Consider the following 23674-nt stretch of genomic DNA (forward strand, 5'->3'; position numbering starts at 1 on the left):
ATAGTATTAAACATAATTGTAAATTAAATATTTATATTTCTGTTTATGTCATTTAAATGTTGGATTTTCCCATTAGAGAAAGATATATATATATAATTATATGTATTATATACATGTATATAATATATATATTTCTTTACTGCTGAATATTCAACATTTAGTATAGTACCTAGAGCAAAGCAGGTATTCAACATTAAGTGATAAATGTTGAAAAAAATTGGCTGAATTCCCCAACGTATTATTAAAATGTAGTTAAAATAGAGAATTCAATCCTTGAGACAGTTAATAGGCATTGATTAAAAATTCTGAAAAGTAAATTAAATGCTGTAAATTTACTCTCTGATTAATCTGTCTGGTCCATGCCTTGAAAAGGCCCTCAATGTACAGTTGATATATAATTAAACATGATCACAGTAATGCAGTTATATTGACACAGTCTACACCAAAATAGCTGAAGCCAATGGATAACAAGTGGGAGATGATATCCTTAGTTCTAGGGGAATGTGGAATGTTCCTTGGAGGGAGGAAACCTGACCCCTAGATGACTACCAAGTAGCCAAACTATCACCCCTTCACCACCAGGCTCTCTTTGCCACACTGGTTGTAAGGATAAAAGTCAGTCTGAGAACAACCCTTGTCTTGGGGCTGGAGACTTCTGCATATATCAACTCATAAAAAGGTAGGTTGAAACTAATGTGACCTAGCTGCATCCCCTGATAACCTTTTCACCTACTTTTAAAAAACTGACTCTAAAATTTATTTGGAAATTTAGTATGGTAGAAAGACTCAAGATATATCTGAGAAAGATAACAAGTTAGAGTATTTGCTCTACCAGATATCGAATCTTAGTATAAACATATCTAATTAGTGCACAGATACCATCATATAAACAAATAGACTAACGGAACATTTAATCTAGAAAGGCTGCCATGCATATGTAGGTGCTAGACTTATAGAAGAGTTGGCATTTCAGATAGGTGAGAAAAAAATGTCCTTTTTATTAGAATACTCTGGATCAACTTTAATGTGGAAAAAAAATTTCAAGTAAATTAAAGATCTTGATGTAACAGACATAACTTCACAGCTTTAAAAATAATTGTATTAAGAAACAATTGGTAGTATCAGTAAAACTGCAAAATATAGATACTTTAAAAAGATAGACTTTTATTTGTCTCTCAATAATAGTTCCTAGATGGGTCATCCAGATTGCCAGGCTGCTCTGTTCCCCTCAGTAATTTGAGGATCTAGTCCTTTTCATTGGTCCTTCTCCATGTCTTGGTGCATATCTAGGGCACCCTCATGTTCCAACTCATGGGATGTGGAAAGATAACTAATTTATCATTTAAAGTGATTTTCATTTCTTTGTGTAGATTCAGATTTGTATCTGGCATCATTTTTCTCCTTCCTACAGGATTTCATAAATATTTTCTTATACTGTAGGCTCACTGGTAATAAATTCCCTCTGCTTTTTTATGTTTAAAAGTCTTAATTTTGTCTTCATATGTGAAAGATACATTCACTGCAAATAGAATTCTGGGTTTAAAAAGTTTTTTTTACCCCCAATAGTTTAAAGAGGCTGTTCCACTGGCTTCCCTCTTGCATCATTTTGGATATAAAATCTGCTATCATCTTTATCTTAATTCTTCTATATATAACATATATTTTACTTCTGGTTGCTTTTAAATTTTTATTTTATCATCTGTTTTAGGTAATTTAGTTATGATTTCCCTTGATTTTTTTTTTTCTTGTGTTTTGGGTTTGTTGAGCTTTTGGATCTGTGGGTTTATAGTTTTTATCAAATTTAGAAATTTTCTATTTCTTTGAATATTTTATTCTGTCCACCTCTCCCTCTCAGAGATTCTAATTACACATACGTTAGGAACTTGAATTATTTCCAAAGTCCACTGATGATCTACTCATTTAAAATAATTTTCTCCATTTATTTGGGATAATTTCTATTGCTATGTCTTCAAATTTATTATATTTTCTTTTGCAATGTCTGATTTGTTGTTAATCACATTCAACATATTCTTCATCTCAGACATTGTCATTTTCCTCTATAGAAGTTCAATTTGGAATTTTTAAAAATCTTCCAGGTATCAATTTAACTTTTGAAAATATGGAATACAGTTAAAAATCACTGTTTTAATGCCCTTGTCTGCTAATTCTATCATCTGTTTCAACTCTGTACCTATCCATTTGGATTAATTTTCCTCTTCATTATGAGTCCCATGTCTCAGATTTTCTTTATGTCTAGTAATTTTGGATTGGATGCCAGATATCATAAATGTGACTTCTTGAGTGTTGGATATTTTTATAATCTCATAAATATTATTGAGCTTTGTTCTGGGATGCAGTTAAATGACTTGGAAACACTTTGTTCCTTTCAAGTCTTGCTTTTAAGATTTGTTAGGCAAGACTGGAGCAGTGTTTCATGAAGGGCTAATTATCCTCCCTTACTAACGCAAGAACCTTGAGTACTCTCCCCAGTGTCCTTGATTTATGAGGTTTTCCATTCTGCCTGAATGGAAACAGCCATTTTTTTTTCCAAGTCCTGTATAAGTGCTAGGTGCTTTTTCATCTAATCTTTTTGGGTATCTCCCTCACACCAGGGCTCAGGTAGTTTCCTCACATATGTGCATGAATCACTACTCTGCAGAATACATCATGAGGATCCTTGGAAGATGTCAGGGGGTCTTTTTGCAACTCTCACTTCTCTGATACTCTGTGACCTTTAGCCTCCTTGGTCTTCCAAGACTCTCAGCTCCATCTCTTCAACTCAGGAAGTTTGTTGGGTATCTCCTGGTTTGTCCCTCCCTGAGCCACACCCTGGATGCCTCTCAAGGCATTTAGCTAGGGCAATCATAGGGCTCATTTAATTTTTTTCTTATCTCTCAGGAATCACTATCTTCCATTGTCTAATGTCCACTGTCATGAAAACTGTTCTTTTGTATATTTTGTCCTGATTTAAAAAATTTTTAAGATGGGAGTGTAAATCTAGTCACTGTACCCCATATTGGCTGGAAGCAGAAGTGAGACCTACTTTTTTTTTTAAAAAAAAAGTAAACTATTTGAAAAACTTAAGCTTGTTTCTCATGAGGGTTTCTCTATTTGGACTTAAAGCAAAACATGCTGAGTATCAGTATTCCTCTTTAAGTATAAAGCTCCTTTCTCTAAAATTAGCAAAGCACACTGCAATATTAGTATATTTCTTTGAGTCTGTTTACTTTCAGAAGGCCAATTTATATTGCTATCTTGTGCAATGCATGTTTGCTTGAAGTACACCCAAACCTTAGATGTGAAGACTGTCAGTTTGAGATTCTAGTAACTATAGCGATCTTTTCAAGCAGGAGGAGAGCAGAAGTGAGTATTACATTGATACATTTTATAGACTCTTTTTACTCTTCTTTCTGTTAAAAAAAAAAAAAAAAAAAAGACTCCATACACCATTGCAACTATTTGAAAGGCTTATCTAGTTCTGTTTCTGCCTCCTTTCAAAAGACCTGAGGCTTTCTTTTCAGTCTAATTTTTAGAATTATAATTTATTATAACCTGAAAAATGCTGAAGACAAAAAACTCTGATATCCTTGAGGGGGCAGAGGGTCATGGAGAGGAATAGTCATTACATTTTTTAAAAAAGCCTTGTCTCTTAGAAAATTATCTAAAAGAGGCACAAGAGTATCAACAACCACATAAACCGCACTGACCCACTGTCACTACCTATCATGGAACAGGACTCAGAGAATTATTTAGTTTGGGAAGTAAGATGATGCCACTGGAAACTTACAAGCTGAATCAGCAGACTGTTTTCTTTTGCATTTCTTTTGACAATTTATTGAGATTTCCCAGGAATTATTGCCTATATAAGGAAGTCACTGATTGCCTCATTCAGAATGTGCCAAGAGTATCTAGCAGTAAGACAAACAGTGAGATACATTTAACTATCAGTGAGGGCTTTACATTCATTTAGACAAGATTTAACTTTGTTTAAATGGGTTAACCAAGCAGTAACATTTGCATCCATCTGGCCAGTATGCTCTAGTTAAAGGGGATTACTTTGCACTAAACCAATGGTTCTCACCTGAGGTCATCTGAGCCCCTCAGTGGACATCTGGCAATGTCTGGAAGCATTTTTGGGTTTCACAACAGGGAGGGAGAGGTACTACTGGCATCTATATGGTAGAGTTAGAAATTTCCTATAACAGCTCCCCAGCCCTGGAAAAGAATTTTCCAGCCCCAAATATCAATAGTGCCAAGACTGAGGAAGCTGTACTCAGTAGACCTCTAGCAACCTATTAATCTTAGTAAACGAGGATAAACAAAAATATAAATGTTTTCATCTGATCAAAGCTTTGACAAAGCATACTAGACTTTAAGAGAACGTTCATGGAAAAAAAAAATGTTTGTCCTAGGGATTTATTGAAAAACACAAAAGCTTCAGGATATATCCTGAGGTTAGGCTATCTATCACCCAATCTTTTATATATTCAATGTACAAAATAATGCAAAACTCTGGGACATGTTAAAGTCGCCAGTTATCAAAAGATTCAGTTATTCTCACAGTATTCTGCTTCTTTATTACCAGGCTCACAAACAAATGCATTAAAAAAAAAGTTCCTCTTACAACTTTTAAAAGTAGAATGCTTGTACAGTTCTATCTCAGCAAGCCAAAACTCTCTTTTAGCTTAGTAAAGCAGGAATGTTAGGTTAGGAGGGCAGCACAGATCCTTTAGTCCATCCAGCTCCCTCATTTTACAAATAGACTGAAGCTCAAAAGAGCACAGTGAAAACATTACATTAGTGTTAGGGTCAGCTCTAGATCTTAATTCACTTGGCTCTGAGTTCTGTGCATTATAAAAAATGTCCAAATTGCAGTGATGCCTCAGGCTGTTTCTACTAGGCCCATCAGACTTGATCAGATAAACAAAATCAGATTTAATCTGGTTTTGCCTACTTCATCTACACAGAAGAGTTAGCATATTCCAATTGAAACCCAGAAAATACCAGTTACACATTTATTAAGTCCAATACCAGAAACCTTCCATCCCTTCTCCATCTTATTGTTCATACTTTTCTACACTAAATATTTCCTGACTGGTATACTCAGCACACTCCCTAAAATGCTTGCTGCATTCAAGCCTGTGAGCTTTTACTTAATTGATTGCCTCATCTAAAATACATCCAACCTTAATCACAGACTCTGCTCTAAGTGCTCAGAGTATAAACAGAAATAAGTCTTCATTTGTTGTTTTAGAGTTTTCATTCGCTGTAAAAGATACAATAGCTAATTGAAATTATGATCATTGATACAAAGTTAAAGTATAAGAGAGGACAGGCCACTAGTGACAGGTGGGTAAGGCTGACCAAGTCTGGAGAATCGGTAGTCTCTCTCAGGAAAATACTCTTTGAGCTCAATGCTTCCCCACCTTTGGCTAGGTTTGGAAAGAGTGATGCAGCTGTAGTCAGGGGTGGGAGGAGAACATCCAGGTAAAGTGAAAATGATGTTCGAAGATCCTAAAGCCTGAAGAGCTTTGGCACATTTTTGAAACTGAAAGGAGGCCCCTCAAGGTAGCTGCTGCTTAAAGAAAAGGGGAGGGAGGCAGTTTGTAAGGCTGAGGGAATACACCCCACAGCAGATCATATAGCACAGGGTTTGCCAATGTTGGCACTATTGACATTTTGGGTTGGATAATGCCTTTTCGTGGGTGGCTTGCACTGTGCATTATAGGACGATCACTGTCCCTGGCCTCTAACCACTAGATGCCAGTTGTAAACAGAAGGAAGAAGTTATGTCCTGTTAGTTCTGTTGCGTAACTGACAGGGTGCAGACTTTATATCCAATCCTGGCTCTACTATCTACTTAATGGTGGTAGAAATTCTCCAGCCAACAGCATTGTGATTTTCTTTGGGCAATTCGCACTCTGCCGGTTTGGTGGGACTGACTCCACCCCCAGGTCCAGGAACAGACCCAAACTGTCAAGGGTATGATAGTCTCCCGAGGTTAGCAAATAATTTAAGAAAAGACAAGAGTAAATCTCAGGAATTGTAAGAGACCTATAAGGAGAGACCCTCTTTTCCCTCAGCTGGTGCAGGATACATTTGTGAACACGGTACAGCATTCCAGTGAACAGCTAGAGCCAATTTGACACCATAGTTGTCGGAGTGAGGGGGACTTGGGCTGTAGCAGACCCCCCTGTAGAGCCTGAGGATGAGGCTAGTGCTGGGAAGGCAAACCAAAGAGAACAACAGAGATGCCAAGTTCATGGCAATATCAATTTTGTAGCTATATCTAGCCTCTTAGAGAGCTAGTCCTACTTCCGGACTTCTGTATTTGAGTCCATGGATTCCTTTAATTGTTTATGCCACCTTATTTTGTCACCTGCAAAAGAAAGACACGTAAAAGATACTCTAGCTGTGTGAATTTTAGGCATGTCAGCTACCTCTGTGAAGTTTTTATTCATAAGATAATAATGAGAATACCTTCTTGGCATGATTAATACTTTCTTAGGTGGGCTGTTAGCAGAATCAACTGAGAGAAACAATAGGCCCATAGTAGATGTTCAAAAAGATGTAAGTTCCTTTCCCACACTTCCTGATAGCCATTATATTTCTCATGGTGTCAAGGACAAGGCCACACACCCATTTATAATTAAGTAAATAGATTTATTAATTCTGGAATGTGCAAGTTAAACTGAAACCATGATTAACATTACAAGCTAGCAAGTTAAATACAAATTTGTATTGAAACAGTCTCATTTGTGCAAGAAAAATACCCAAATTAAAATACATCTATAAGAGAAAAAGAAGGAAGTCTTTTAGTAGAACAGCCAATAAACTCTTCACTCATGTTTGCATTTAAGTATTGCTTTTAGATTTATGTGATGAAGATTTTAGGCTTTGGAAAAGTAATTAACTGCTCTAACAGAAAGGAGCTTAAAATCATTGTGCACATTGTGAGGTAAGGGTGAAACAAATATTTAATCCTTTTGCCAGAATTAGTTAAAATGTATCGTAAACTTTTATCATTAAATACTCCTTTAACCAATACAATGAGGTAAGTAAAATTTCTTTTTACATTTTTGTCTCGTTCTTTTCTTAATAATATTTTTTCTGACAAGAAAGTCAATGTTTTAAATTCAAATTTTGAAAGCTCAAGATTCTTAGGAAGAAAACAATCAGCTCACTCTAGTAGGTTTTACAATTTCTGCTTATTTCCCAGATGTGCAAGGAAACAGGGTGAAATAATCTCTGTGACTATGTGGCATTTTTCTGTTTATCAGAGGACTCAGCCTCCAGTCTGATGGTGTCAGAATGTCACATTCTCAAGTAATACACTAGGACAAATAGCACTTTGGGCAAAATATCTTACTGTGTTTACTGTAAACATTACAGAAGCACCATTCATAGATAAATTTAACTTTACAGAGAGTATTTGACCAAATAATTATTCTCATCACTGGTAATTTCAGACCATACAATATGAAGTATTATGACTTTTATAAAATAAAACATGGTAAAATTTTAAATAATATTTTGCAGTTGGGGAAGAAAGTGGGTTTGTAATCTTGTTTACATTTTCTGATGAGGAAGGATAGAACCCTACAAACCACTGATTAGGAGGGCATGTCTAGAATCATACAACTGATGGCACTGAATAAAATGTCAGACATTGCTGTGGGGATATAGCAATATGGCTCAAATTCACCACTACTTTCTCACAGGGCACTCATTAATGTGTATGTTTTCATTTAAATATATTTGATACCTGATATTTAAATTTGACTCAGTTTGTAGGAGTGTTATTATTAAGGCCTGTAAGCTGAATATGAAATTTACCTCTGTGCAAAAAAAGTCTTAAAAATCTTTTCAAAGAAATGGATTTAAATCAACCGAGATACTTGCATTGAATTGCATATACTTAGAAATAACCAGCATATAACTTAGTAGTTAAAATATCCCTACCTACTTATCAATTCACTCAGTTAATAAGGAAAATCATTTTCTGTCAAAATGCAGCTCTTAACAACAGATGATTTGGAACAAAATTTCTAGGAAGAAAAAAATTTCATAGCAGCATAAATTAAATGATTTTAAAAACTTTAAATATGTAGAAATGAAATTCTTTGAAAATAGATAAAGGGATTTAGGAAAGGATTCTCATAGTATTACATGTGTGTTTATCATTAATTCATTCATTTAAATTACTCAGAGAAAAAACATGAATTTGACAGAGGTGTAAGAAGAAAAGGAATTTTAATAATGAATTTGATTGTTAAACATAATAATGCCTATCATCTTTCATAAGCCATACTTTCTTTTAAAAATAAGAATAATTAGCATAGCTAAGTTTATGCTCCAGAATAAAAGTACAGGAACAATATTAAACCCCTGAGTTACAACGTAGAACTCTTGGCTACACACAGGAATCAACTGGGGAGCTTTAAAATTGCTGCTTTGAATTTGATTACCGGAGAGTAAGATTTAACTGGTTTGGGATGAGGATTGGGTATTGGGATTTTTAACCCTCCCTAGGGTTTCTAATGTGCATCCAAGGTTGAAATCCATGAGTGTACAAAAATCACTTAATGTTTCACAGATATATTCACGAATAATCAATACTGCATGATCCAGGTAATTTATATACCTCTACTCTTTGCCCAGGAAATCATTTTCGCCAGCATTCTGTAAATTCCTTCACATCCATATACACATATATCCTACTACTTGAATTAGGAAACACAATATTCCATTTTGCTCCCAGGACACTGAAGTTATCAACAAAATATTCCCTTATATCTCCTGATGGCTTTTAAAGGGCACAAAAATATATGTTTAATTAAAATATTAGCAACTAGAACAGAACTGTGAAGCCTCCTCAGACTTAATGCATTCTAGTTGGTGTCAGAGAATTTCCTCAAGACCTCAGCACATCTGTTTTCATGACAAACACGGAACAGTTTGGGTGGCAACCCAGGCTCATTTATAGAGCATTTTATATAAACGTTTTATAGAAAATAAAAAGTGCTTGTGGGGGGCAATGGGACTCCAAAGGGAAATGACTTTGTCTTGGGCGTTGGTCATTCCAGAAGCCCTGGCAGCAGCATGGTGCTGGAGTGGAGGGCATTTTAAGCTTATGCATGCCGAAAGAGGTGTTAGCTTTTTGGAAGGTGTCATAGGCTTTGGAATCTGACCCATCATTTATTATATTATATTGGCAATCTTGGCAAGTTAAACATTTTGGTAATCCTCTTAACGCTTTTTTTCATTATTAGAAATGAACAATGCATAATGATAAGGTATGTTTATACAAACCCCTATAAAACTGATTAAATAGTCATAGAGTGTTATCAAGGGAACAGAACAAGGGAAAGTGTTTTCTGAAAAGTTAAATTGTTTTAAGAGTTTGAAAAATAACAGAAAGCTAAAATAAAATTCAAAGACATATAATATCAAATGTAAATCAAGCTGTCATAACTAAGCCTAAGGAGGTATGACTACCAAATGTCATGTGGTGTCCTAGATGGGACCGTGAAACATAAAAGAACATTAGGGAAAAATTAAGAAAATGTGAATAAATTATAGACTTTAGCTAATAATAATGTATCAATACTGGTTTGTTAATTGTAACAATTGTACCATATTAGTTTTGGGTGACCAGGTATGGGATACTTGGGTGTTCTATGGACTATCTTTGCAAATTATTCTGAAAAATAGAAACCATTCTAACATCAAAAGTTTATTTAAAAATGTAAATCATATGCTTCTCCACCAACAAAAAGGACATATTTACAAAATGTTTCTTTCTTTTTTTTTTGTTTTTGAGATGGAGTCTCTGTCACCCAGGCTGGAGTGCAGTGGCGCCATCTCGGCTCACTGCAGCCTCCACCTCCCAGGTTCAAGCAATTCTCCTGCCTCAATCTCCCGAGTAGCTGGGACTACAGGTGTGCGCCACCATGCCCGGCTAATTTTTGTATCTTTAGTAGAGACAGGGTTTTGCCATGTTGCCCAGGCTGCTCTTGAACCCTGGCCTCAGGTGATCTGCCTGCCTTGGCCTCCCAAAGTGCTGGGATTACAGGCGTGAGCCACTGCACCTGGCCAACAAAATGTTTCTTATTGTTAAAAATGTTTCTTCAGAGTCAGACAGTAAGGGACTGTAATGTGAAATAAAGTAGTTGAAAATGATAATATCAAAAAATAATTAACAAGTGTTAGAAATGAGTCAACCAACCGATAACAAAGTTAATTCCTTTGGTACATATACCCCATACTCTGTGTATTGATGTTATTACTAACATTTATTCTATTTGGGCATTAGATGGCGCTCATGTTCATTTTACTGAGCAGGTTGGCTAATGTCAGCAGTAGGTCTCTCACTGGAGAAGTGTCTTTAAGATTTGACCCAATATTACTTTTAGGGGTTAATTATGAAAACGAAATCAAGCTCATAAGGCTAAAAGCTTTGGATTGGGTGGCAAAATTCAAACAATGAACAAAACTGGAATTAAGAAATTGCTAACCAAAATTCATACGTCCCAAGGAATCCAATGGTGGGCTTCAAGATATCCTCCTCAGACCCACTGAAGTTATGGGCACAGATGTGCCTATGTTGCATCCATAGTATCTGTCACCTTTTCAAAGAAGTTCATAGATTTCTCAAACTTTGAGAACCATTGCCTTAAGTTTCTTTTCAGTTCGAAATCATGGCTGCATCATCAGCACCCACCAGTGGATTTTGTATTTAGTAGGCAATCTTTAAATGCTTTGTTGATTGAATGAATAAGTGAATTAATAAGCAGAAGAATAAATGAAAAGGAAAGGAAATGCTATGCTAGGCACGAATGTTCCTCTCTCCCTCTTCTAAATACTTGCAGCGTGGTATTTTTGACACTGAAGGCATTGGATGCTCATTCATCTTTGTATTCCTCAAGATTTGCAAACAAAGAATGAGAAGCACCATTTAAACAAGAAATCTTGAATCAGTGCTTTATATCTAGTCCCACTTCTGCTTGTCAGATTATTCCAATAACTGATAAAGTAACCTCAGACTAGACTTTGTAAAATTGTATGTTGAAATCCTCCCAAATTTAGCTATTTTTTAAAAACTAGTTAATGGCTGCAAAAAGAAAACAAAATATTGGTAGTGGGGGCTAAAATCACTACTCAAAACTCAATATTTTTCTTTTAGTGCTTCAGTACAGCTGTGCTGTTTTTATTTATTTTGATAGTGCCCTTAGTACAAAATAAAAGAATAATAGAACCATGAACCAGTGAGTCTGTGGACTAGAATATGTCATTTGATTTAACTGGGGCTCTTCTTTTAACCTGGACTTTGAGAAAAAGCTCTGAAATTTGAAATAAAAGGCTTGGTAGTATTTATTTGTGATTAGCAAGTCATCAATCCCATTCAAGCAAACAAAAGACAAAAATACTAGGAAATTTTCTTTTTCAGAAAGGGGAGCTGCTAAATGAACATATACGAAGTAGTCATCAAAGACCAATTCTCTGTATGTGTGTGTCTGTTGCACACAATGTCAATTTTAAGGAATCCCTTCGCATACAGAACAAGAATAGTTAGTACTGATTTGTTTTATTTTGACCCCATTTCCCCAGACACATGAAATTCAGAATAAGAAATACGTAGTTTCAACCAAAGCAATATCTTCATTAGCAAATGCACTTATCATTATTATTTATGTTTACATATGTGTAATTATATAGGACTATTAAAATATATAGTGATTTTGATATATTTTATTATGATACAAAGTCACCTGCAGATCTTAAAACACACCAAGCTCTTTGTCTCCCCTGATCCTTTATTATTGTTTCCTCTGACTGTGCCCCAACACTTCTCTTGAGAAATTCCCATCACCACAGAGGCCCAGCTTAGTCATCATCCCTGCTCCAGACTGTGTGTAAGTTGTTTCTTCTGGTTTTCTCAATCCTTCATCCAGCTGGAGAGTTTCTCACTTTTCAGACCACAGCTTAGAAGTCACTTACTCTGGGAAGCCTTTCATCAGGAACTTAGGAATCCCTGATATGAACTGTATTCATGATTCTTCTCTCCTAACATTTCCTACACTTTATTTTGGTTGTTTTGTTTTGTTTTCATTACCTGTCTCCTTTGCTTAGTATTGAGCTCTGGGAAAACAAAGATATAACAACATTTGTCTTACTCACTGTTATATTCCCAGCAACTACCAGAACCTTCCTGACACATAGCAGTGACTCAATATTTAAGTAAAAAACGGCCAGCCTCAGTGGCTCACGCATGTAATCTCAGCACTTTGGGAGGCTGAGGCGGGCGGATCACCTGAGGTTGAGTTGGAGACCAGCTGGCCAATATGGCAAAGCCCCATCTCTACTAAAAATACAAAAATTAGCTGGGCATGGGGGTGCATGCCTGTAGTCCCAGCTACTTGGGAGGCTGAGGCAGGAGAATCACTTTAACCTGGGAGGCGGAGGTTGCAGTGAGTCAAGATCATGCTACTGCACTCCAGCCTGGACAACAAGAGTGAAACTGTCTCAAAAAAAAAAAAGAAAGAAATATGAATTTAAACCATTTCTTTAAAAATCTCTGAACATAAATTAATATGTTTTTGAGTTAGATATTTGAAATGTATTTTGTTTTCTTCAACTGTTTCGCCTCCTAAAGGGAGTTTCCTAAAAAAATGAATTTAAGTAAATAATAATTTGACAGAAACTTGCTTAAGGTATTCGTCCATTCCCTTTCAGTTTACATTTTTCTACCAAGTTAAAAACAACCACATGAATAAATGAAACAAGGTAACTTGGGTCAAGTGAGTGTATCCAAGCCATGGCACCTGCCCTGTGGAATTATCTAAGGATGGCCTGAGCCTCTTTCAGAGATGTACACGAGGAACCAGTAACACAGCAGAAGGCCAGGACAGCTACTGTGGGCCGCAGTCCTGCAAGCAGTCTAAGGGCATATGGTAGGCAGAATTGGCCAACACAAGAGTTTATTCAACAGATTCAATTTGTCAGACCCTTCTACTTCCCATGTCAAAAGGAAGAAGAGTACAAGAACCCAATAAGGAACTTTTGTTGACCTGGGTTCATTTTTCATATTGTCACATAGCTAGATCCACAAAATTGGCTCCAATCCCTGAATCTAATCACCCTATCCTTCCCTCCTACCCCATCTCACTCTCTCTGGTCACCTGCCCTTAAGTGCCTTTATCCTGTTTACATAGGAGGAAGCTGTGACTCTCTTGCTCTTGAGTGCTTATTCCAACCACACTGGGTAATCAAGGCTTTTTATTCTTCAAATTCTAAGAAGTCTTTGCTCAAATCATGGTTTAGGAGTCTTGGATTTAAGCCTATTTGAAAAATCAGTGTTTCACTCCTGGTTATGCAATATATTATCTGCCTGCCCTTACGAGTGAGTCATTGTTACTCTCTCAGCTTTCATATCTCTATGTGTAAAATGAGGATAACATGGCTACCTGACAGTGCAGATGTGAGGATAACTAACTATCCTCATCATCCCTGGCATTTTATTGAGCACTTAGAGTGCACCACACTCTGTGTCAAGCCCCTCGCATCTATTATTTCATTTGATTTCATTTACTAGATTAGCTTTACCACCAAACCTTATTCTACTCAGATAAGCATATCTCCAAGTATACAGACAGCTTATGTAGCTAATGTTTATTAAAAAGAAGCCTCCAACAATTGATGTTATTACTTTTTAAGAATATTAATTTTAATAATAGAAATTTAATTACACTGTGCAGAAATAATTAGGATTGCAGACCGAATTATTTAAGAAATCCTTTATTTTGGTAGAGAACAACTCAGACATTTATCATATTTCTATGTATCTTCTTATTGACATAAATTCTTATTGGCTAAAATACTATGATATTTATTTTCATGGTGTATATATGAGAGTATACATATCCTAAAATTATCAGAATTAAATAGTTCAATTTAAAAATATATTTTTAAAAGTCAATTTAATCAGGTAAAGGCATTATCAAAACAAAAATCAAGCCATGGTAGAATATCGTGTATAGTATACAGTAAACATTTAAATATGTAATTACTTTTTATCACAATATTAATAAAGTATTCCCATTGATAGGTGTTAGTAATATTTCAAAGTACTTTGAGCCAAATGTTTGAAATGGTCAATTATCTTATGAGCTTAAAAGTAGTCAGTGACAGGCATTTTCATGTTTAATTAAATGCTTGACTCTCCAGTGACCACCACAATGACAGCAGTGGACCCTAGTTTCTTACTCCAGATCTTTTTTTTTTTTTTCCTTCTTTTATATACCAATCCATGGACTGCGCAGTACTCTGGGGGCCAGGGGAGGGCAAGGAAAAGTAGATCTTACCCATTGCAATACCCCATTTTTCAACTGGTAGGCTGGAACAGACTAGGATTTCATGAACTGTAAGAGCTTTTAACGGATTCTGAAGGGCATCAAGAGTATAAGATTGACTAAGTATATTTTATTTATTGTGATAACACTGCATCCTTCTACAGTGCCTGACATATAAAAAGCAGATCAGGTCGGGCGCAGTGGCTCATGCCTGTAATCCCAGCACTTTGGGAGGCCGAAGCGGGTGGACTGCCTGAGGTCAGGAGTTTGAGACCAGCCTGACTAGCATGGTGAAATCTTGTCTCTACTAAAAATACAAAAATTAGCTAGTCATGGTGGTGGGTGTCTGTAATCCCAGCTACTTGGGGAGCTGAGGCAGGAGAATCCCTTGAGCCTGGGAGGTGGAGATTGCAGCAAGCCGAGACCAGGCCATTGCACTCCAGCCTGGGTGACAAGAGTGAAACTCTGTCTCAAAACTAAAAAAAACAAAAAACCCCACAGAAAAACAGATCAATAAATGTATATATATGGGGTAAGCAAGCAAAAATTTAGTAGTACATTGACAGATTGTATTTCTGTTTTAGAAGATTAATATGGGCTACAGGATGGAGAATGGCCTTAGGGGGGTGGGCAGGAAACACTACAGGCTAAAAGTTTTTAGTGACATTTAAGTGATAATGATAATGGAAAGAAGGAGACTGACTGGAGACACATGTAGGAGAAAAATTGGTAAGACTTGGTGACTGACTGGATACAAAAGGTAAGAGATAGCATTATAAAGAAGGGTGTCCCAATCCTGGCTTAGTGGGTTGGTGTCATCAATTGGAATAAGAGCTAAAGGAAAACTAATAAGTTCCCCTTTGGGTGGGATAAAGGTGGTGGCAGATTGTGAAATAATTTTGAATGAGAGAGTTAAATCTGAACTGAGAGATACCAGCTTTGAGGTGGTTCTAAATGTTCTGGCTATGGCGGACTTACCAAAGAGTATGTGGCATGGAAATCAAAAAGAGCTGGATGAATAATTTTGGAACATGAAAAGATCCATAATCAGAGGTAAAACCAAGGACCTGAAGCCAAGTGGAGAGTGTGAAATTTTAGAGCCAACAAGTTGGGACAGTTGGTCAGAACAAAATGGCGTAACAAAACTAGGAAGTAAGAGATGCACGAGAAGTCAAGTGTTGAAGTATGAGGTAAAGTGTGAAAAAAAAGGAGTCCATGATATCAACGCAAATCTGTTAGGACAAGAGCCATTCCCATAGCAGGACCTGAATAAGGTCTGGAGAAAGAAGGAAGCTGCAAAGAAGGACATCCACATTGTGGTGAGCCAAATCAGGGGCCCATCCTGACAACATGAGACCAGATTCAAGAGCTGTCCAAATTCAAGAGCTGTCCTGTGGGACACAGCCCACCTTGAGAGTTTCCTGGCTCAGAGTCCTCTGAAGGAGGACTCACTGAATCTGTCAAACAGAAGCCAGCCACTGGCATTTTTCCACGTCTGCAAGATGAGAACATGCGATGGATGACTATGAACTTCTCCATTAGATGACCTTAGTCTCTTGATCTTGGAAGAAAACCACATTCTTAATTTCTTATGCCCCTGAAGAATTTTCAATCTACTAAACACAGTACTCAGGTCACATTTTTCAAGGGCTCCTTTGCTCCAGTCATTCAAAAAGAATTCAATGAAAAAGTATATATACATTTATGGAAAAAAATCACAGTTTCTTAAAAATGAAAAACAACTTACATTCAGAAACTAGACTTTGGACACTAAAATCGCTTAGGAAGTGTCTTGCCAATTCTGCCTCCTAAATGTCTCTCATTATTTTCTTCTTTTCTCCATTCCTACTGTTCCTACTTTAGCAGGGATTTTCCTCCTCTTACCTAGGTCAATCACACTAATCTAATTTCTCCACCTGACTCCAGCCAATGTCCCCCTCAAACTTCCAATACACAGCTACCAAATGGTTCTCTGTAAAACATTCTAAGACATTCATCTGAACAGGTTTCTCCCAAATTAGGATCTCCCAATGGCTCCCAACTTCCCACTAATAATATCCAGAGATCCTTGTGAAAGGAAGTCATAATGCCTAATGGCCTGGCTCCTTGTAAATGTCCCATTTCATCTGATGCTCCTCCCGCCTTTATAATTGTTTCTCTTAAAACACCGCATGCCTTGTTATTTACTAAATTCCCCAAATAATTTCATATTTCTGGGATTTTATACATGCTATTTCTTCTTCTGGCACCATCCTACCTACCTTAATTACCTGACAATTTCCTATTCGATCTGTTAATCTTCAATAATCATGTCATATAACTTATCAGCAAAGGCTCTCCTGACTTCTTGCCCTTCTTTCTCTCACCCTTTACTAGCCACAGTTTATCATCCCATCCTCTCTGCTATCCCAGTTTCTTGCACCATTCCTGTACTTTTGTACATAGATATCATAGTAGACTCTGAGAAATCTACTGAAGAGAAAGAGAAGACATCTCTTTGGAAATCCAAACAAATATTTGGAAATCCCTGAATTCATGATGCCACAGCATCAAATCATTTTTCTCAAAAAATGTTTGTCTAAGAATGAGACAGAACACAAGCCATGTGGATATGCAGATGGTGAACAGTAATCTAAAATCACTCACTAGCTCTCTACTCAAGCCTTGCAGCATGGGTGATTTAAATGCATGCATGCTTAGACAAAAATATATTTACTATATATAACTACTCTGAGATCACTTCTGAATAGTTAAAACTGAAGATGTAAATTTTATAATTACTAAAGATCAATATTATGACACTTATTTGTTTGCATATTTGCAACCCCATCTAAATCTACACTCTGAGAGTAGGGACTATGTCTGTTTATCTTTATGTAAGAAGTAGTAGATGTTCAATAAGTGTTGACTGCAATGTTTAAACAATCACAAAATGCTCATTTCCCTCTCCCTTACTTTTGAGAAAATGACAGTGTGACAATGTCTTCATATTTATGAAAAATATGATTGCCAAGGAGATTTACTTCATTCAATATTGATTTATTTCACTTATTCATTCATTCACCAAATATTTGTTGAGTTTATAATACAGGCTTTACATTGTTCCATGCGCTAGATATAGAGGAATAAATAAGAGAGATGAGATGTCTGCTTTTATGGTATTTAAAGTAATGGAGACATGCTATAAGCAAATAAATAAAAATCCCATACTGCCACAAATTCATTTTATAAAGTCTTTTATTATTTTTAAAACCTGGGAAGGATTTAGATGGGAGGAAGATATGGGGATTGAAGCTAGAAGGAAGAATTGGTGGGGACTGCTGTCTTACTGCCATTATCCAATACAAACTCTGAGCGTTATCACTTCAGATTCTGAGGATCTTTTAAGTCTTTTCAGTGTTCCTAATTACCTGTTTGTGTAAAAAGCCTTGCCAAATGAATGACTAAAATATGTTTTGTTTTTTTTTTAAATTTCTGTGGGCTGGGTGTGTGACTTTGCAAATGAGCAACTTTGCCAGGAAACTGAGAAATATATTAAAAAAATCTTACTTTTGTCATAGGGACTATGTCTTGCTGAGAAAATGGAAAGGAAATGAGAAGATACAGCCATTTTGTGGGAACTGCTCTTTAGAAGTTCAGGAAGATTTAATTAGAGGCCATTTTCTGCAATGACACAAGCCAGCTTATTATTGTAATATCAGCACAGCAAAAAAATGACTCCCTCAATGACAAAATAGCTGTTTTTGTAAATTTAGAAGATGTCATACTTGCCAGAGTCATCACAATTAATTATGCCAGGGTATAAAGAGTGAAAATATCTTGATATTGTTTCTCACGACTGCTATCTCATTTGGAATAATTTCCCCTCTACATGTCTTTCAAGGTCTAGCTAAGGGATCACATTGTATTTTAATTATTTTCTATAAACCTGTTTCCTCTCCTGATTGTAATCTTCTTGTGTCTATGTACATTTCTAACCCCCAGGAATTATCTTTCTGAAATGCATAGATTGAGTGAAAAATTATAGTCTATTTTGCATATTGGCATAAACAGGCATATTATTCTCAAGTGATAAGCAAAAATGTCATTCTTTAATGACAAAACTGCTTTCTTTAATCAGCATGGAATATATATAATATATACATATATAATATACATTATATATAACATATAATACATATATTACATATATACTGTTTTTAAAACTTTTATTTTAGGTTTGGGGTACATGTGCAGGTTTGTCATATAGGTAAACTGCATGTCATGGGTGTTTCTTGTACAGATAATTTCATCACCCAAGTAACAAGCATAGTACCTGATAGGTAGTTTTTTGATCCTCACTCTCCTCTCACCCCCTGCCCTAAAGTAGGCACTGGTGTCTGTTGTCCCCTTCTTTGCGTCCATATGTACATGATGTTTACCTCGCACTTAAAAGTGAGAGTGAATGTGTGATATTTGGTTTTCTGTTCCTGTGTTAGTTCACTTACAATAATGGCTTCAGCTCCATCCACGTTGCTGCAAAGAACAAGCTCTCATTCTTTTTTATGGCTGTGTAGTATTCCATGGTATATATGAACATTTTCTTTATCCAGTCTACCATTGATGGACTGGATCAAGATATGGCTGATTCCATATCTTGCTATTCTGAATAGTGCTGCAATGAACATACACATGCATGTGTCTTTATAATGGAATGATTTATATTCCTTTGGGTATATACCCAGTAATAGGATTGCTGGGCTGAAGGATATTTCTGTCTTTAGGTCTCTGAGGAATCACCACGCTGTCTTCCACAATGGCTGAACTAATTTACACTCCCACCAACAGTGTATAAGCATTCCTTTTTCTCCACAACCTCGCCAGCATGTTATTTTTCTGACTTTTTAGTAATAGCCATTCTGACTGGTGTTAAATGGTATCTCACTGTGGTTTTGATTTGAATTTCTCTGATTAGTGGTGTTGAGCATTTTTTCATATGCTTATTGGCCATGTGTATGTTTTCTTTTGAAAAGTGTCTGTGTCCTTTGCCCGCTTTTTAATGAGGTTGTGTGTTTTGGGCTTGAAAATATGTTTAAGTTCCTTATGGATTACAGATATTAGACCTTATATTTTCTCCCATTCTGGAGCTTATCTGTTTACTCTGCTGATGGTTTCTTTTGGTGTGCAGATCTTTAGTTTAATTAGATCTCCTTTGTCAATTCTTGGTTTCGTTGCAATTTGGCATCTTCCTCATAAAATCTTTGCCCATTCTTATGTCTAGAATGGTATTTCCTAGGTTATCCTCCAGGGTATTTTACAGTTTTAGGTTGTACATTTAAGCCTTTAATGTGATTCATCACCCAAACAGAACTAAAACCAAAAACCACACGGTTAACTCAAAAGATGCAGAAAGGGCTTTTGATAAAATCCAACATCCTTTCATGTTAAAAACCTCAATAAGCTCGGCATTGAATGAACAGATTTCAAAATAATAAGAGCTGTCTATGAAAAATCCACAACCAACATCATACTGCATGGGCAAAAGCTGGAAACATTTCCCTTGAAAACTGGAACAAGACAAGGATGCCCTTTCTCAACACTCCTATTCAAGATAGTAGTAGAAGTCCTGGCCAGGATAATCAGGCAAGAGAAAGAAATAAGAGGCATCCAAATAGAAAACAGGATGTCAGACTAACCCTGTTTTCAGACAATATGATTCTATACCTAGAAAACCCCATAGTCTCTACCCTAAAACTCCTTGATCTGATAAACAACTTCAGCAAAGTTTCAGGGTACAAATTAATATTTTAAAATCAATAGTATTCCTATACAACAACAACATCCAATCTGAGACCCAAATCAAGAATGTAGTCCCATTCATAGTAGCCACCAAATAAATAAATAAACAAACAAATTACCTAGGAATACAATTAACCAGGGAGATAAAAGATCTCTGCAATGAGATTTACAAAACACTGCTCAAAGAAATCAGAGATGACACAAACAAATGGAAAAACATTCTATGTTCATGGATAGGAAAAATCAATATTGTTAAAATAGCCATACTGCTCAAAGCAATTTATAGATTAAGTGCTATTCCTATCAAACTAACAATGACACTCTTTACTGAATTATAAAAAACTATTTTAAAATTCATATGGAACCAAAAAGAGCCCAAATAGCCAAGGAAGTCCTAAGCAAACAGAGCCAAGCTGGAGGAATCACACCACCTGACTTTATATTATAAGGCTATAGTAACCAAAACAGCATGGTACTGGTACAAAAACAGACACATAGACCAATGGAACAGATAAGAGAGCCCAGAAATCAGGCCACAAACCTACAACCATCTAATCTTTGACAAAGTCGACAGAAACAAGCAATGGAGAAAGGACCCCCTATTTAATAAATGGTGTTGGGATAACTGGCTAGGCATATGCAGAAGACTTAAACTAGACCTCTTCCTTACAAAAATTAACTCAAGATGGATTCAATATAGTATATTTTTATATTCATATTCTTCAATTTTAAGTACATAAAGTTAGCTTCATAAGACATTTAGCCACATTTATTGAATTTGTTCACTATGACAAAATGGAATATTTAATGAATCTTTAACATACTAGAAAATATTTAAATGTTAAAGATTGTTGTTGCCTTTCCATACTGCCAACAATGCAGTTAGATGGTGGTAATGATGATGATGAAGCATTTCCTTGAAATAAAACAAAACAAAATGTTATTTCTAACAATGAAATGTTTAGTAGAATTGTACTTAGTGAAAAAACATTAGGAGAGCAAGAAATTCTTCAAGTTCTGTCTTTAGGATGGACAATTTTTCTCACTACAGAAATTAAGGAATGAAATATGACTGACTAATTTGTGAACATATACACACAAGGCAAATGGATGCAGAAGTCATTTCTTAATGAAAGCTGAATGATAACATCATTTTAAGAGAAAAGATACCAGAAACAAGATTGGAATAAAATGTAGCCTACATTTCATAAAAATAATATCCTTACTTTCCCTGTCTCAGTCATCTGCTACAAAATCACATTTAGAAATTTAGTCCCTAAGAAAAATAACACAGGGATGGAAAATTCAGATTTGGAATAATCACAGACAACTGTAATCTAAGATTATTTGTTATACTTTCTTTCAACACTATAATGGTTTCAAAACGCTTGTTTTCCAGCAAAGTAACATAAACCACCAAACATATTCCTGTTCAAGCTTGCCAAAAGGACATGTTACATGTTACGGTCTTTTAAACTGCTGGTTGCAATCTTTTAGTGAGTTGTAAGGCTAGGAGTTTTATTTTTTTAATGAATCTTTTGTTTTAATTAGATGTACTTTGCATATACATGTACATAAACATATACGTGTGCTCTGGGTCAGGATGTAAAATGTATTTATTATGAGTTGTAGTCAAAGTATTTGAAAGCCATTGTTTTGAGACCACGAATATGCTAACAATGTTTAATGAATATTACGGCCAATAATATGTTGGTACTGGACTGTAAGCAGTATTTGCTCAAGAAGTTAACTCCTCAAACACTGGCCAAGACATCATTCTCTCTTCTTGTCTTACCAGAAAGTCTCACCATTTAGTACCTCTTTAAGGTTAAGAGAATAGCTGCTTAAAGATCATATATAAGGTAATACTTTTTATTAAAATGAGGTGAAATTTTAAGTCTAGTTTATGAAAGCAGCATTTACTAGACTGAAGACACAGGAAGACTGGCTCTGAAGAACAGAGATACAGAGCATACAAACGAGGTTTAGAAGTACTGAGTGAGCCAACCGAGTGGTGGGGACAGGCCAGGGGCACCGATTGGAACTAATTTGGAAAGGAGGAGGAGGTTGGACAGGGAAACCAGTCCTCAACAGCTGGGAGGAAAGACTGAGGAAGCAGGCCAGGAGAAGGAACCTTGGCAATGAGATGCCCAAACTTGGAAATCGAAGGCAATCAGGGAATCTCTCTTAGAAATATTATCAGTCCTCATTCATCAACTCCTCCTAGGGGAGAATTCCTCTATCTCCTAGACACTCTGAAACATTTGGCCACATGTAGACTGTAGGTTATAATTGGTCACGCACAGTGTATGGCTGTGGATGTGAATAGGTAACAATATAGTAATCTCCCTTGAGACAAATTATACTGAGTTTCTTTTCTGTCTGTAAAACATGCAAAAGAGGAAGAATGATTTAATAGTATTTTATGGCACCTTTCAAATACACTTTTAATGAACCTTATCAGTATCCCCAGAGAAAATACAGAGTTGACCTGACCCCCACACATCCACATACCAGCAACCATTGGAGCAAGAACTGAAACCTGAGTCTGCACTCCAAATTCTTTGCGCTTTACTTCCACTGACCTGCTTCTCTACTTGAGAGAGAACAGAAAGAGTCGAAATCAAAGATATTTTGCTTACCTCATGGCTCTGCCCTTAGCCTGCCTTGGTCTAAGGATATATAAGAATATCGTATAAACTTGAGGGTGTTGCTCTGTCCTATCTTTTATGTACCCTTTGACAACAAATTTGAAAAAAATAAATGTATTTCATAGAATGTAAGACTCCATCAATAGCAAAAGGTATGAATATTTTGTGTACCACCAAGAAAAAATACAACCAATGAAACCATGACATGTTTTCATATCTTAGTATTTCCTTTAACAACTGCTAAAATATTTCTTTCAGATTGATTTAGATACAGTTATCATATTCTATTCACACATAAAAAGAAAATATAAGCGCAATAATGCTGTGAAGTTATTGCCAAAGTTCCTCATTTTCAGGGTCTAACTCTTCTGAATCACTTTTCAAGTTGGAGGTATTGTTGTCCATGTTTTCCCACCTGTTTCATTCTCTGGGACCTCAAGAATATTTCTTAAGAAGTTTCTCTCTTCAGGCTTTGAGGTTGGAACATCTCGATTTTACCAGAAGATGAACAAAAGAATGTTTGCAATCACTAGGACCCATGGTCTTTCTTCAAATATTTGGTAAGACATATCCTGGGTTCAGTGATTTTTAAATAGGAAGGAAAAAAGCGTGTTTTAGAATTGATGAAATAAAATACTCTCCTAGTATTTTAATTTTTTAATTTTTGATTTTTATGGGTATATAGTAGGTATATATATTTATGGGGTACATAAGATATTTTGATACAGGCATACAATGTGTAATAATCACATCAGGGTAAATGAGATATCCATCACCGCAAACATTAATCATTTCTTTGAGTTATAAAGAGTCCAGTTGTATTCCCTCAGTTATTCTAAAATGTACAAAAAATTATTCCTGACTAGTCACCCTGTTGTGCTATCATATACTATA

The 23674-nt window shown here is 35.9% G+C and overlaps 1 protein-coding gene across 1 annotated transcript in view; it reads right to left on the reverse strand.

Moving 5' to 3' along the window:
* Positions 1-23674, reverse strand: part of GUCY1A2 (guanylate cyclase 1 soluble subunit alpha 2) — a 339473-nt gene that overhangs the window by 22972 nt on the left and 292827 nt on the right. The gene's annotated exons all lie outside the window — the stretch shown is intronic.

The sequence above is a fragment of the Rhinopithecus roxellana genome, chromosome 15 (assembly GCF_007565055.1).
Source record: "Rhinopithecus roxellana isolate Shanxi Qingling chromosome 15, ASM756505v1, whole genome shotgun sequence".
Lineage (NCBI taxonomy): Eukaryota > Metazoa > Chordata > Mammalia > Primates > Cercopithecidae > Rhinopithecus > Rhinopithecus roxellana.